Raw genomic sequence first — 10,238 nt, 5'->3', positions numbered from 1 at the left:
ATACATTAAATATTAATAAAATTAGAAAGATAGAAATTGGCTTATTTATATGTGTGTGACAAGTCTCCCAGATGGAGTCAGGGATACGTGAAATTATCATTGTGTTACTGAAAGAAAAAGTATAATTCAAAACAGTGGAAGCCAATTTGACATCATGAATAAATAAGACTTTTCATTGTAATTGGAAAATGCATGGGTGGCTAGATGGCTCAGCTGGTTATGTGCCCAACTCTTGATTTTGGTTCAGGTCATGATCTCAGGGTCATGAGATCAAGCCCTGCATCAGGTTCCATACTCGGTCTGGAGTCTGCTTAGGATTCTCTCTCTCCCTCTGCCCCTCCCCACTGCACACACAATCTCACTCTATCTCTCTCTAAAATAAATAAATAAATAAATAAATAAATAAATAAATAAATAATAAAATTTTTTGAAAAAAGGAAAATGTAGTCACTTAGACTTTCTCTCCTGTTTAGATCTCTGCCTGTTTTGTACCCTTCAACATTTTTTCTACTAGAGTGAACTTATTTCTCCATTTTTATATGCAAGTACATTTAATTCTATAAAATCTCTGACTCTCAAATTTTATGGGCCATGAAGATGATTAACACTTTCTTCACTTAGCTCCATGCCATAATAGCATAAGCCTTTAACTTGAAGGACGTCAGCCTAGAGTACTATGAAAACAGCCACTTGGTTCCTCAACCCTTCTTGCCCACCCCAAGCAAACCCTTTTTGGTTGGTTAGACCAGAGGTCTGAAAATGGGAGTAAACAAAGATCTTTTGATAAGTACATGGACATAGAAAGTTCTAGGGAAACCACTTCCAGATCCTTGGTCTCTACATATACTCTCTGCTAAATCTCAACTCTTCTGACTACCTCAATCCAGTTCTCCTCTTCTACTACTTCCAGAGCCCTATTTCTTGCTCTCCACAAAAAAGACATTTTGCCTTTAAAATTCCACCTGATTCTTCCCAGGGCAAAGTTTCCTGAGGTAAAAACAAAAAACAAAAAACAGGGGCACATGGGTGGCACAGCGGTTAAGCGTCTGCCTTCGGCTCAGGGCATGATCCCGGCATTATGGGATCGAGCCCCACATCAGGCTCCTCTGCTATGAGCCTGCTTCTTCCTCTCCCACTCCCCCTGCTTGTGTTCCCTCTCTCGCTGGCTGTCTCTATCTCTGTCAAATAAATAAATAAAATCTTTAAAAACAAAAAAACCCAAAAAAACAAAAAACAAAAAAAACAAAACCTCGGAGTGACCAAAAAAAGGGGCCATTTGAAATGTTAGAAGTCTGCAAAACCTGCTTCAGTCAAGGCCCCATGAAACTGCCCTAGAGCTGTCTCTCTTTCTCTTTGGTATATTTCTGTTACTGCAAGGTATGGCATTAGAGATGGGCACTTGGACCAATATGCAGGTGTGTTGAATTTAGATACAGAGTAAACTGAGGATGCCAATTTTATCTTAATGTCCTCTCTGACCCCTATTATCAAAAAATACACTGCTCCTGATGGAGAATTTGCGACACTCAAGACTAACTGCAGTGTGAAACTATCTTTGCAATCTCTTCATTTCAAACATCCAGATTTGAAAAAAAAAAACTACAATTTTTTTGTTGATGAAAACTAAGGGTATTGGCAAAAATGTAAATGACTTAAACATTTTCAAGTAGTCATCAAAGTCGACTTTGGATACTCTATTACAAATAAGCACTGTTCATTGCAAAATATGGAAAGTGTTATATGATTGTTGAAAAAGTTATAATTCTTGGTACACTGGTGATAGCTACAAAGTTGATGGAACTGTTCTTTTTAAGATTTTATTTATTTATTTGGGAGAGAGAGAGAACACGAGCAAGAGAGAAGGGCAAAGGGAGAGGGAGAAACAGGTACCCTGCTGAGCAGGGACTGCCCCCCCCCCATGTAGGGCTCCATCCCAGCACCCTCGGATCATGACCTAAGCTGAAGGCAGATGCTTAACCAACTGAACCAGCCGGGTGCCCCCAAAATTTATGGAACTGTTGATAGCTAGATGCCAAGAGCATCATTCATTAGTTGAATGATTCATTCGCCTATTTATTCATCCAAAAAATATAAGAACCTACTGTGTTCCAAGCACTACTCAGGATAGTTAGGATACATTAGTAATAAAACAAAGATTTCTGCCCGAGCTTATATTCTAGCAGGGAAAAGTACAGAGGATAAATTAGTTATCTAAGTAATAAATTACTCCCAAAATTTAGTGGCTTAAAAGAACACGTTTTTTTTATCTCACAGTTTCTATGGGGCAGGAATCCAGGCACAACTTAGTTGGACCCTCTGTTTCACAGTCTGCCATGAGGCTGCAATCAAAGAGTCAGTACAGCGTCTATGGTCTCATCTGAAGGGTTGACCAGAGAAGGGTCCAATTCTGAGGACTCTCAGCAGTTGTTGGCAGCACTCAGTTCCTTGCAGATTGTTGGACTGCATCCTCAGTTACTATCTGGCTGCTGGCAGGCCGCTCAGTTGCGTGCCACACACACCTCTCCCACGGGCAGCTTCTCTCATCAAAGTACAAGTCAAGAAGGCAATCGAGAAAATCTGCTAGCAAGATAGAAGTCAAAACCGTATATAACCCTATCATGCAAATGACATTTCCTCAACTTTGCCATAGTCTATTAGTTAGAAACAAGTTACTCGAAGGAAAGGGATTACCCGAGGCTCTGAATACCTGGAGGTGAGGATCACAGGGGCCATCTTAGAGGCTGCCTGCCACAGGGTATAAAGGGGAATTGGACATGCTAAGCCAAGGAATCTGAGTGGCACTTTTTAATAGCACTCTCAGAGTAGGCTGCATTGAAGCGACAAGTGAACAAAAGCCTGAAGGAGGTGAATGGGTCAGCCACATGAATATTTGTGGAAACCAGTTCAGGCAGAGGAAGCAGTGAGAATGAAGACCCTCCCCCGCAATGGGAGTACCCTTGGGGTGAAGAAGAAACATCAACGAGGCTAGTCAGTGTGATGAGGGTAGAGAGCAAAAAGGAAGAATACCAGGGGATGAGGTCAGGGGATTGGGGGTATGGGGAGAAATCATGTAGGATCTCGTGGGCCATCATAAAGACAATGACTTTTATTCTGGGTGAAAGGGCATTGCAGGGCATAAGGCCAAGGATGGACATAATAGGATGTATGCTTTTAAATGATCCCTTGGGCTGCCATGTTGAGAATAAACCATAGAGGGGCACAGGTAGAAGCAGGGAGAATTGTTAGGAGCTTACTGCAATAATTTAGACCGAAAAAAGGATAGTGTCTCAGAACAAGACAGAGATTGTGGAAGTTGGGAGAAATGACCCGATTCTGGATATATTTTGAAGGTCGGCCTATAAGATTTCCTGGTAATTTGGATTTGGGGTAAAAATGAAATAAGATTTTAGGATGACTCCCAGGATGGATTTTGGCCCAAGAAACTAGAAGGGTGCAGTTGCTGTCAACAGAGATCAGGAAACTTAAAGATGAAAAATGAGTTTAGAATTGAAAATTCGTTTAGTTCTAAAGACCTCAAGTTTGCAGTGTCTGTTGGAAATGGGGAGGGAGATATTCAGCAAGCAGGTGAACACATGGTTCAGGAATTCAAGAAATAGCATTCCTACAATTAAATGGATTCTCTATTCAGATATCTTGGTACTTCACTGAAAAGCCATTCAGCGGATTGTGGTGAAAATTGCAGTAGATGAAGTATTTGCCTTACAGATTGGCAAACCCAGGGACAGTTCCAGCCATTTCCAATTAATAATATACGTTCACCATTACAATAAATGAAACAATATTGTATTTAACAATACTGTTAAATGTTACAGCATGCGAAGGCTTTTTTAGGTTCATAACTGAAGATGTGATTTTTAAGTTTCCCTACTTTGATTTGTGTTGATTTGGGCTTTTTTGGGTGAGAAAGAGTAAGAATGTCTATCAATGGAGCTGCGGCAATGCCCAGGCACAGCGGCTTCATTGCTCAGATCCATGCTTTAAACCTTAATGAAACCCTGTTTTATTCATGAACAAGCTTGACTCGCCCAGTGGTTGAATCTGAATTCTCCCAGAACATTGGATGTTGCCTTTAAGATAGCAAATGTTATGAAGTTAGGGGCGCTGAATTCCATCATTTTGAGATGTATAAGATAATACCAACTTGAGCTGTTTGAGAGGATTTATTGCTGTGTTCAGAAATAAAATGAGTGTCCCAGAAAGGCATATTAACATGTTCATTTGTATTGAAAAAATAAAGATAGATAAGCAAAGTTGAGTAAGTTTATCTTAGCTGATGAGTTTGAGTAGACAGACTGGTTTTGCCAATTAGGTTATAATGGCAGAGGCTCCCAAAACTTGAATGAATTACATCTATGGCTCCAATTTCTTTATGGTTCCAAATTTTTGATGATACATATTCAAAGTCCATGATAAGATTTTCAGAGAGTTTTTCAAAAATATCGTATTGACAAGTGTGTATTAAAAGTTAACAATACTTAGATTTTTTTCCCAACACTTTGATTGTATTACAGTAATGGGGGTGCCCCCATGCGAAACAGTAACTGCTGTAATTAACAGTCATTCAATGTGCCATGATAATGCTTTCTTGGTAGTGTTCCCAGAAATTAAAAACATAAATATGTCAGGGTCTGTGAAGGATCTGGGACTTTACCCTACTTAAAAGTTAATGACCTCATCTGTGAGGGTTTCATGGAGACAGTCAAAAGACATGAAACTTGTGGGTCAGAGGCTATGATCTTTGTTACTCTCAGCACAGCAAGAAGCATGAGCTTGGTTGGTTTACATTGGTTTCCTGTGTCCTCCAAGTCTCATGGAGGACATGCAAGTCCGTGGATGGACTTAGGTGAGTGCTGTGTACATGCCTGTGGGTTCATATCACACGGAGCCTGGGGTTTCAGCACTTTTATAGCAAGCAGAAGCAAGCCTGCTCTTTATCTAGGAAGAGATGTTACTTCATCTCAAGGTTGCTCACCGCCCTGAGAAGTGTCCTGGGTAAAAAACAACCAGCGCCTTGCTTCTTGGCAGACTTACCAAGAATGTGCAGGGACACACAGGGCCCATGTGGACTGCCCCTCCCATCAAAATACTTTCATAACTGGGTAACAGGTTCTTTTGCAAATTGGGTAGGTCCCATTTCTTAGCTTTCAACAAAATTGAAGGAGAACCTCAGCAAGTTGTGAGTGATGGGTTACTAATAATAATTTTTATAATAGAATGCTACATAATATCTGGCATAAAACTCAAGGGTGGGTCAAAGAATTTTGAGAAATAGCCATCATAAAGTTCCTTCCTCTCCCATATTCTTAGTACTTAGTACTTTCTTAGTACTTATCAAACAAGTACTCTCAGTATTCATACCTATAAGTGGAAAAAAAGAAGAGAGTCAATGCCAAACCTCCTCCCTAAAAATTAGCAATATCCGTCATGGATGTATGAACACATGGAAAAGGTTGGAAAGTTTTTAAAGCCCTATCAATTTCATGAGATATATTTCCAATAAATATTAATTTTTATGTTTAGTAATTATTATTTGAGACGTATTTATGCTATTCCTACATACTAGGAATCATTGTAATGATAATCCAGAGAAAAACATTTAATACTCTGTATTCACATGAAATAGAACAATTTCTATTTTAATTTTTAATTAAAAGGTTTTCATCTTAAACTTAATGTCAAGCTTTGTACATACATTTGGTAGCAAAATCTGATAGATAAATAAAGGTACTTTCAAACATAATGCACTACATTAGGATAAAATGTGTCGTAAGAAATAAAATGGAATAACACAGGTTTCAGGCAAAGAGAATGAATATTACAAAACTCCAACTGCTTAAAAGAGCTTGCTTTTGAATTCCTTTAACAAAAGATGATGAGCGTCAAATTGCTATGGATTAGGTTTCACTGGATACATTTAAAATAATGATATACTAGTTGAACTTAAAATGTAAGTATTTATAATAGACTAGAAATTGAGTCTTTTAAGTAATTATAATTTAACACCCCAACTATAAATTTTAAAATGTATTTGAGAATATGTCCTTTTTCAAAATTGTTTTAACTGGTGCATGGACAAAAAGGACATAGGTTACATTTTTTAAAATAATAATCTAAATGCAGAAAGCCAGGACAGAATGTGAAAGACAAAGAAGACGACCCTGCCATAGGGAGTTCAGCATCTCTTTGGGGTAAACAGTTTTATGAGGATTAAATGAGAAAAAGTGTGGGAAGGCATGGAGCTGTCCCAGGCCGGAGGACTGATAAAACTTAGTTTCCTTCAGATAAACTAAAAAAAAAAAAAAAAAAAAAAAAATTCTGGGGGGGTGAATCCCATGACTGGTAATCAACTCTCATTTAACATCTTTGTAAGCTAAAGAGAGTTAAATCACCTTTCTAGTCTCTTTTAAGTTCTGGACAAGCCTCAGATGTTAAATTTACAAAGAACAAGAAAAGGAGAGGAGAGAGAAAGGAGGGAGGAAGGGAGGGAAGAAAGGAGAAATGGAAAGAAGGAAAGAAGGGAGAGAGGAAGGAAGGGAGGGAGGGAGGGAGGAAGGAAGGAAGAAAATGAACAAAGAAACAAAGAGAAAGCTTTTAAACACTACATGCACTGTCTTCCCAAACCAACCAACTGGGATAACCTTTGTGTTGATTTAAGGGCACATCTAACCAAATGAATGTTCCATTGTTCCCACCTGTTTCCCAAACAGCTTCAACTGTTCTGCGTTTGACCTGCTTTGGCTAGATCCTATATAGAATCTGCACTCTTGGAATCCCCCACTCCTGAGCCCCTCCACCACAGAGCTGGCCCTAGCAGCAGCTGGGAAAACCTTCTGGGGAACAGCTGGTGTCCAAGGCCCCACATTTCTGCCACTACCCAGGGTGAGGAGTAGTTGTCTGCAGTATCAGGATTTGGGGGACACATTGCATTAAATAACACTTCACATTTGTGTATTTTATTTCATTGACAGATAACTCTCATAAGCATTTATTGGTCTCAGTTGAACAAACCCGGCAGATGGTAACATTACGAATCAGGAGCCCAAGTTCTGGGCCTTGGTTCTGATCCTGCGTTTTGACCCTAGCACTGGATGCTTACTCCATGAACGACATGGAGGGGGGCGGAAATCACTCTAAGACTCAGGACTTTATTTCCTTAGTACAAAAGGAGAAGACTACTAGATGATCTCCTCTTAAAATAAACATTTATGGACAAATGCCTCAAAGCATCTCCCCACCCTACCCCTGCCCTGGCCACATCGATTCCAACCACCATTGAATGAAATTCCAGCTGGCCCCTCACCTTTATCGCACCGCTTCCTCTTTCCCCACTGCAATATGACTAAAGCCGACCAACCAAGAACCACTTCGGGGTAGCTCATAGCAAATAAGCTACTCCATTTAATCCTCCCACCAAACCTAACGAGGGAAGTAGTTCAGATATTATTACATCTAGGTTTTAGATGAAGAAATTGAGGTGAGAATCGGGGGATTCTAGCCATCACATAGAAAGTAGCAAAGTCCTACCTTCTAGTTTTGAGGAACTCAAACCATCTTGGAAATGAAAAAGTTAACAGAACTTTACTGCTAACACCACCTGCATGGGCGTCCAGCCTCCTCCATGCTGACAACTGTCAACTGTTTGGTTGAAAACAGGATAATCAGCGGGGGCCCCTGATACTTTATTTGATCTCTGGTCCATGCAGGCCAGTTCACGGGGCCATAAATGCCTCTCTGTCAAACTTGACATTTTGAGCACATTTTCAAGTCCCACTAATTCCTTAAGGAGTGGTGTCTAAATCGAAACCCTCACCTCCAAGTGGCTTTGCCCTGTGTGTGCCCCGCACATCTTGTTGATTTGTTTCTCCCGTATCGGGGTGGGTCTCTCCTTGACAACTGGGGGCCACATTTAGCCAAGCAGCTGCCCAATGGCATCTAAAGCTTGCGATATGGAGTTCTGGCCACATCTCAAAGGATTTATTATTATCATCCCATGATTTCATTATTATTATTATTACCGTCCTTATGAAATTTGGTAGCTGAGCCCACTACAGAGCATGAGACCCATATTTAACATGGAACACTCTGTTTTCTGCCTTCTCCCCATGGTTGTGGGGTTCCCCTCATTTCTGCTCACTGTGGGAGGGCTCTAAGAGGTACCCTGCAGTCATAAACAGGTCAGTGTGAGTATTGCCTCTGCCACCACTGCCCTGTCCCAGTGTTGCCTGGAGGTGGGGGTGGGGAGGGGGACTCTTCACGGGCTCTTTACCAAACAGGAGGCAATTAGAATGCAATACAAAGAGCACTGACCTGGGGTCAGGAGGTACTCATTCTGTGACAGAGGGCAAGTCTCTGCTAACTGAGCCTTGGTTTCCTCATGTATTCAATGGGGTAACTAAGTGAGATGATCTTGAAGATTAATCTTGAATACAGTCTTGCTCAGACCAGCTCTAATTTTACCCTTTTCCTGGCTTCTGGAGATTTCCACAGGGAAGAGCATCTCATTAGGAAAGATCTGAGGAAAAGACCCTCTCCACCCCTCAGTTCGACCTCTGCTTCACTCATCAGTTTGCCTGGTTAAAAACCGACCTGGTTTACCAGAGACTTTAAGGAAACAAAAGTAGCTCTTTATCACAGAAATCAGAATTCCTCACCTAAAATGTGCCAAGATTTACAAAGGGGGGGGGTCGACTAGGATTTTGAGGACTTGGGTTTCATCCCAGTTTTTTCAATAATTAGCCACTTAGCCCTCAGCAAATCCCCTAACTGCTCTGTACTTCTGATGGCTCATCTCCCAAATTCGAGTATCAATACCTCTCTGACCGACCTCAAACAGTCTTTGAGGCTCACAAAAATATGACTTGAAAATGTAAAGTATAGGGACGCCTGGGTCAGTCAGTTAAGCATCTGCCTTCTGCTCAGGTCATGATCCCAGGGTCCTGGGATTGAGTCCCACACCGGGCTCCCTGCTCAGCGGGGAGTCTGCTTCTCCCTCTGCCATTCACTCTGCTCATGCTCTCTTTTTCTTATCTCTCTCTCTCTCTCAAATAAATAAAATCTTAAAAAAGAAAGAAAGAAAATGTAAAGTATAACTCTATATACGGATAAGCCATTAAATTAAGATCACTTCCCTCCTTGACCCTAAATAAATCTCAGAAGAACTAAAAAGATTGATACAACATTAGAAAGATGTTTGTCTTCCTATCAGTGGGGTGGCTGGTGGGTTTATATTTTGTTGTAGAATTTAGCAAACCTCTTTCTGTGGTTTACTTAACAAACATTTATTAGGAGCCCACTGTGTTTACCTTATACTAAAGACAAGGGAAGAAATTAAAATGAGTATAAACCTGACTTCTAGAAGTTTATAGTCTTGGGAATTCAAGACTTATACACACACAAATTGTAAAACAATTAAAACAGTATAATGGTGGGGCACCTGGGTGGCTCAGTCAGTTAAGCGTCTGCCTTCAGCTCAGGTGGTGATCCCAGGGTCCCAGGACCAGTTCCGTGTTGGGCTCCCTACTCAGCGGGGAGTCTGCTTCTTCCTCTCCCTCTGCCCCTCCCCTTAGCTTGTGAGCTCACTCTCTCTCAAATAAATAAATAAAATCTTTAAAAAAAAAAAAAGTGGGGCACCTGGGTGGCTCAGTCAGTTAAGCGTGTGCCTTCAGCTCAGGTCATGATCCCAGGGTCCTCGGATTGAGCCCCACGTCCGGCTCTCTGCTTAGCAGGAACCCAGCTTCTCCCTCTCGCTGCCACTCCCCCTGCTTGTACTCTCTATCTCTGTCAAATAAATAAATAAAATCTTCTAAAAATAAAAACAAACAAATAAGGCAGTATAATGGTAAAGTGTATATAGACCTAAAATAAATACTTAACCCAGCCATGTTGGGACTGAGCCTTCGAAAGAGGAAAGATGGTGTTGACTAGCATTTGGGACAAGCTACGTGAACAAGACAGAACTGGAGACAGACTGTGAATGAGTGGGATGAGCAGTTTTAACAGCAGACCTTCATAACAAATGCCAGAGTTAAAATAATATTGGGGTTGGAGAGAAATGTTTATTTCTCTCTATATTCAATAGCAACAGATTTCAGACTGTGGTTTTCCAGATGATGATATTCAAAGAATCCAAATTTATATTTATATAACTTGTAGAAATCATACCAACATAGCATTACTCTTTTTAAATTAGGTTAACCTATAAATGTGTGGTCTAAAGG

Source organism: Ursus americanus, chromosome 29 (assembly GCF_024610735.1).
Source record: "Ursus americanus isolate L20-20 chromosome 29, mUrsAme1.1.p, whole genome shotgun sequence".
In the NCBI taxonomy this organism is placed as follows: domain Eukaryota; kingdom Metazoa; phylum Chordata; class Mammalia; order Carnivora; family Ursidae; genus Ursus; species Ursus americanus.
The sequence above is the reverse complement of the archived record's forward strand: the minus strand, read 5'-3'. Positions refer to the sequence as shown.